Source organism: Oncorhynchus keta, chromosome 3, assembly GCF_023373465.1.
Source record: "Oncorhynchus keta strain PuntledgeMale-10-30-2019 chromosome 3, Oket_V2, whole genome shotgun sequence".
In the NCBI taxonomy this organism is placed as follows: Eukaryota; Metazoa; Chordata; class Actinopteri; order Salmoniformes; family Salmonidae; genus Oncorhynchus; species Oncorhynchus keta.
The window spans coordinates 29923909-29930967 of record NC_068423.1 but is presented as its reverse complement, the minus strand read 5'-3'; the positions used below and the strand labels follow the sequence as shown (position 1 = coordinate 29930967).

At 41.0% G+C, this 7059-nt stretch overlaps 1 long non-coding RNA gene across 1 annotated transcript; it reads right to left on the bottom strand.

Annotated features, from left to right (window-relative positions):
• Positions 1–3469: 3469 nt before the first annotated feature.
• LOC127915693 (uncharacterized) lies at positions 3470–4789 on the bottom strand. The gene is made up of 3 exons (XR_008091653.1): positions 4729–4789; positions 4479–4678; positions 3470–4081 (listed from the first exon to the last, which is right to left on the bottom strand). It is a non-coding gene; the product is annotated as an uncharacterized LOC127915693 (long non-coding RNA).
• Between the last annotated feature and the right edge of the window lie 2270 nt (positions 4790–7059).

Sequence of the window (7059 nt, the reverse complement as noted above, 5' to 3'; positions counted from 1 at the left end):
TCAAGTGGGATTTCCCTGTAGAGTTGGGCTTGTTTCTGTAAACAGCTTCTAACGGTCGTTAGCCAACTAGATGAAGGAACTGGGGTAGTTGTAGTGATGCATGTAGCCACACGAGTGTAACTTCCTCAATAGGTTTGTATAGAATGGTGACTATAGAAAGCAAACGTAAACAATGAGCTTTTCATAGCAAAATGCACATGACATCTGCTAATTTCAGGTACTACAGTTCCTCCCCCCAAATGTGTGTTTAATAACACACGTTTTCTGACGCTACATCTCAGGTTCTCAAAAAAAACTCTAAACAGAAAGACAGTTATCCAATTTCCCATAAACCCCCACAGATATCTTGCAAAATGAAACACTGCAATCGAAATAATGTACTCCCTGTTCAAAATGAAACTCTGTATATATCTAATTATATATATATATATATATATTATATATATATATATATATAGATATATATATCTAATTTAGTGAGATCACACATAACATCTAACTCATCTAATTTAGTGAGATCACACATATCTAACTCATCTAATTTAGTGAGATCACACATATCTAACTCATCTAATTTAGTGACAACCGAGATCACACCATTGTGACACATTCAAAACACTACTGAACCTATTTCAGCGTAAAGACTAAGATGTTGTTGTTAAACTGGATGTTGTTTGTGTTTTACTCAAAACAAGAAAGGAAAACAAATGCCAAAATGTTTGTTTTATATTTCAACATGACTCAATACATATCAAACAGCAGACAGTAACAATGTAAACATACAGTAACATACAGTAACAATGTAAACCTACAGTAACAATGTAAACCTACAGTAACATACAGGAACAATGTAAACCTACAGTAACATACAGGAACAATGTAAACCTACAGTAACATACAGTAACAATGTAAACCTACAGTAACATACAGGAACAATGTAAACCTACAGTAACAATGTAAACCTACAGTAACAATGTAAACCTACAGTAACATACAGGAACAATGTAAACCTACAGTAACAATGTAAACCTACAGTAACATACAGTAACAATGTAAACCTACAGTAACCTACAGTAACAATGTAAACCTACAGTAACATACAGGAACAATGTAAACCTACAGTAACAGACAGTAACAATGTAAACCTACAGTAACAATGTAAACCTACAGTAACATACAGTAACAATGTAAACCTACAGTAACATACAGTAACAATGTAAACCTACAGTAACATACAGTAACAATGTAAACCTACAGTAACATACAGTAACAATGTAAACCTACAGTAACAGACAGTAACAATGTAAACCTACAGTAACAATGTAAACCTACAGTAACATACAGTAACAATGTAAACCTACAGTAACATACAGGAACAATGTAAACCTACAGTAACATACAGTAACAATGTAAACCTACAGTAACATAAAGTAACAATGTAAACCTACAGTAACAATGTAAACCTACAGTAACATACAGTAACAATGTAAACCTACAGTAACATACAGGAACAATGTAAACCTACAGTAACATACAGTAACAATGTAAACCTACAGTAACAATGTAAACCTACAGTAACAGACAGTAACAATGTAAACCTACAGTAACATACAGGAACAATGTAAACCTACAGTAACAGACAGTAACAATGTAAACCTACAGTAACAATGTAAACCTACAGTAACATACAGTAACAATGTAAACCTACAGTAACATACAGGAACAATGTAAACCTACAGTAACATACAGGAACAATGTAAACCTACAGTAACAATGTAAACCTACAGTAACATACAGTAACAATGTAAACCTACAGTAACCTACAGTAACAATGTAAACCTACAGTAACCTACAGTAACAATGTAAACCTACAGTAACAATGTAAACCTACAGTAACAGACAGTAACAATGTAAACCAACAGTAACATACAGTAACAATGTAAACCTACAGTAACAATGTAAACCTACAGTAACAATGTAAACCTACAGTAACAATGTAAACCAACAGTAACATACAGTAACAATGTAAACCAACAGTAACATACAGTAACAATGTAAACCTACAGTAACAATGTAAACCTACAGTAACAATGTAAACCTACAGTAACAATGTAAACAGACAGTAACAATGTAAACCTACAGTAACAATGTAAACCTACAGTAACATACAGTAACAATGTAAACAGACAGTAACAATGTAAACCTACAGTAACAATGTAAACCTACAGTAACAATGTAAACAGACAGTAACAATGTAAACCTACAGTAACAATGTAAACCTACAGTAACAATGTAAACCTACAGTAACATACAGTAACAATGTAAACAGACAGTAACAATGTAAACCTACAGTAACAATGTAAACCTACAGTAACATACAGTAACAATGTAAACAGACAGTAACAATGTAAACCTACAGTAACAATGTAAACCTACAGTAACAATGTAAACAGACAGTAACAATGTAAACCTACAGTAACAATGTAAACAGACAGTAACAATGTAAACCTACAGTAACAATGTAAACAGACAGTAACAATGTAAACCTACAGTAACAATGTAAACCTACAGTAACAATGTAAACCTACAGTAACAATGTAAACAGACAGTAACAATGTAAACAGACAGTAACAATGTAAACCTACAGTAACAATGTAAACCTACAGTAACAATGTAAACCTACAGTAACATACAGTAACAATGTAAACAGACAGTAACAATGTAAACCTACAGTAACATACAGTAACAATGTAAACAGACAGTAACAATGTAAACAGACAGTAACAATGTAAACCTACAGTAACAATGTAAACAGACAGTAACAATGTAAACCTACAGTAACAATGTAAACCTACAGTAACAGACAGTAACAATGTAAACCTACAGTAACAGACAGTAACAATGTAAACCTACAGTAACAATGTAAACCTACAGTAACAATGTAAACCTACAGTAACAATGTAAACAGACAGTAACAATGTAAACCTACAGTAACAATGTAAACAGACAGTAACAATGTAAACCTACAGTAACAATGTAAACCTACAGTAACAATGTAAACAGACAGTAACAATGTAAACCTACAGTAACAATGTAAACCTACAGTAACAATGTAAACAGACAGTAACAATGTAAACCTACAGTAACAATGTAAACAGACAGTAACAATGTAAACCTACAGTAACAATGTAAACCTACAGTAACAATGTAAACAGACAGTAACAATGTAAACCTACAGTAACATACAGTAACAATGTAAACAGACAGTAACAATGTAAACAGACAGTAACAATGTAAACCTACAGTAACAATGTAAACCTACAGTAACAATGTAAACAGACAGTAACAATGTAAACCTACAGTAACAATGTAAACCTACAGTAACAATGTAAACCTACAGTAACAATGTAAACAGACAGTAACAATGTAAACCTACAGTAACAATGTAAACAGACAGTAACAATGTAAACCTACAGTAACAATGTAAACATACAGTAACAATGTAAACCTACAGTAACAATGTAAACATACAGTACATATATTTTCATATGCAAAGGAAGAAAAGTAGTCCTACTTGTACTGCATGTTAGATCAATTTTACAGAATAGATAAAAAAAAAAAAGTCAAATCTAAATCATAATATAAGAAATAAATACTCCATTTTGTGAAAACAAAACCAGTCATGTCTGTTGTTTTGGTCCGGCCACAGATTTTCATGAACATAACATGTGATATTCTCCTTGGTCAGACAGCGGGGCACATATCTCCTGACATGACGCATCCTCCCCCTGACAGGACTCTGCTGGAATGTCACCACAGGCCTCGTCCCTGGCCTGGAGAAGGGTCATACGTTTATTGGGGTATGCGATCAAACACCTTCCACAGCCATGCTGAAAACAACTCCTCGGGGGAGTTGAGAATTGTAAAACCCTGGGATGCTGATGGAACCAGTCGCGGACCTGAGCAGCCCGATGGAAACACACGTTGTCTCTCTGCTCAGGGTCACCTGGTGTCTCTCTGCTCAGGGTCACCTGGTGTCTCTCTGCTCAGGATCACCTGGTGTCTCTCTGCTCAGGATCACCTGGTGTCTCTCTGCTCAGGGTCACCTGGTGTCTCTCTGCTCAGGATCACCTGGTGTCTCTCTCCTCGGGATCACCTGGTGTCTCTCTGCTCAGGGTCACCTGGTGTCTCTCTGCTCAGTTTCACCTTGTGTCTCTCTGCTCAGGTTCACCTGGTGTCTCTCTCCTCAGGATCACCTGGCGTCCCTCTGCTCAGGGTCACCTGGTGTCTGTCTGCTCAGGGTCACCTGGTCCTCTCTGCTCAGGATCACCTGGTGTCTCTCTGCTCAGGATCACCTGGACAGTCTCTGCTCAGGATCACCTGGTGTCTCTCTGCTCAGGATCACCTGGTGTCTGTCTGCTCAGGTCACCTGGTCCTCTCTGCTCAGGATCACCTGGTGTCTCTCTGCTCAGGGTCACCTGGTGTCTCTCTGCTCAGGATCACCTGGTGTCTCTCTGCTCAGGATCACCTGGTGTCTCTCTGCTCAGGATCACCTGGTGTCTCTCTGCTCAGGATCACCTGGTGTCTCTCTGCTCAGGATCACCTGGTGTCTCTCTGCTCAGGATCACCTGGTGTCTCTCTGCTCAGGATCACCTGGTGTCTCTCTGCTCAGGATCACCTGGTTTCTCTCTGCTCAGGATCACCTGGTGTCTCTCTGCTCAGGATCACCTGGTGTCTCTCTGCTCAGGATCACCTGGTGTCTCTCTGCTCAGGATCACCTGGTGTCTCTCTGCTCAGGAACACCTGGTGTGTCTCTCTGCTCAGGATCACCCGGTGTCTCTCTGCTCAGGATCACCTGGCGTCTCTCTGCTCAGGATCACCTGGTGTCTCTCTGCTCAGGTTCACCTGGTGTCTCTCTCCTCGGGATCACCTGGTGTCTCTCTCCTCAGGGTCACCTGGTGCCTCTCTGCTCAGGATCACCTGGTGTCTCTCTGCTCAGGGTCACCCGGTCCTCTCTGCTCAGGATCACCTGGTGTTTCTCTGCTCAGGATCACCTGGCGTCTCTCTGCTCAGGATCACCTGGTGTCTCTCTGCTCAGGGTCACCCGGTCCTCTATGCTCAGGATCACCCGGTCCTCTCTGCTCAGGATCACCCGGTCCTCTCTGCTCTGGCTGAAAAAGATTGTCATGTCAGGTGTTCAGGAACTGATGGAGATGGACAGTGTGGTATGGTTCAACAGTAGCAGGACGGTGGAGGACCCCGTTGTGGCTCACAGTTACTCATATGGTGACATTTCCCCCCACGCTGGCCAGGTACCTCAATGACAGGGTTGACCAATGATCTTCCTTCCTCCCCTCCTCGTCTTCACCTAAATTGAATCCAGCCTCATCTCTGAATGTGAGTTCCTGGGAGGATGGGACTTGTATCCAACTCCATGATTCTCTGAAATGACAGTTAATACTGTCATGGAGGGGGGGTCAAATCAAATCAAAATGTCACCATATGAGTAACTATGAGCCACAATGGGGTCCTCCACCGTCCTGCTACTGTTGGACCATACAACACCATCTCTTTAATGTCCTGAACACCTGACATGAAAAGTTCACTGTCCACATCAATGAGTCAATGAGTCTGTAATGTTTCTAGAGTGTAGTACTAGAACAGTATGTACTTGGTGGCCTTTTAATCAGAGGTCTGTTTGCAAAGTGAACATTTAAGCAATTAGTGTTTAGTGTTCAGACTGTGACTACCTCCATTCAGAGATTCTGTAGGTGAGGTAAGAAGCTAAGCCGCTAAGCTGTAAATCTTTCAGCCTGTCTGTCTGTCTGTGGGTGAGGTAAGAAGCTAAGCTGTAAATCTTTCAGCCTGTCTGTCTGTAGGTGAGGTAAGAAGCTAAGCTGTAAATCTTTCAGCCTGTCTGTCTGTGGGTGAGGTAAGAAGCTAAGCCGCTAAGCTGTAAATCTTTCAGCCTGTCTGTCTGTGGGTGAGGTAAGAAGCTAAGCCACTAAGCTGTAAATCTTTCAGCCCTGTCTGTCTGTAAATCTTTCAGCCTGTCTGTCTGAGAGGTAAGAAGCTAAGCCACTAAGCTGTAAATCTTTCAGCCTGTCTGTCTGTAGGTGAGGTAAGAAGCTAAGCTGTAAATCTTTCAGCCTGTCTGTCTGTGGGTGAGGTAAGAAGCTAAGCCACTAAGCTGTAAATCTTTCAGCCTGTCTGTCTGTGGGTGAGGTAAGAAGCTAAGCCACTAAGCTGTAAATCTTTCAGCCTGTCTGTCTGTAGGTGAGGTAAGAAGCTAAGCCACTAAGCTGTAAACCTTTCAGCCTGTCTGTCTGTAGGTGAGGTAAGAAGCTAAGCTGTAAATCTTTCAGCCTGTCTGTCTGTGGGTGAGGTAAGAAGCTAAGCCGCTAAGCTGTAAACCTTTCAGCCTGTCTGTCTGTAGGTGAGGTAAGAAGCTAAGCCGCTAAACTGTAAACCGTTCAGCCTGTCTGTCTGTGGGTGAGGTAAGAAGCTAAGCTGTAAATCTTTCAGCCTGTCTGTCTGTGGGTGAGGTAAGAAGCTAAGCCGCTAAGCTGTAAACCGTTCAGCCTGTCTGTCTGTGTGTCTATCCCTCCCATCTCTCTCATATCTCAGTCACCTTTGCTATCCTCCTCACTTCATACTTCTTTTCATATGTCCCTTATCACTTGCATCATAATAGCATCTGTCAGCCTTTCCTTCTCTCTGTCAGCCTTTCCTTCTCTCTGTCAGCCTTTCCTTCTCTCTGTCAGCCTTTCCTTCACTCTGTCATCCTTTCCTTCTCTCTGTCAGCCTTTCCTTCTCTCTGTCAGCCTTTCCTTCTGTCAGCCTTTCCTTCTCTCTGTCATCCTTTCCATCTCTCGGTCATCCTTTCCTTCGCTCTGTCAGCCTTTCCTTCTCTCTGTCAGCCTTTCATTCTCTCTGTCAGCCTTTCCTTCTCTCTGTCATCCTTTCCTTCTCTCTGTCATCCTTTCCTTCTCTCTGTCAGCCTTTCCTTCTCTCTGTCAGCCTTTCCTTCTCTCTGTCAGCCTTTCCTTCTCTCTGTCA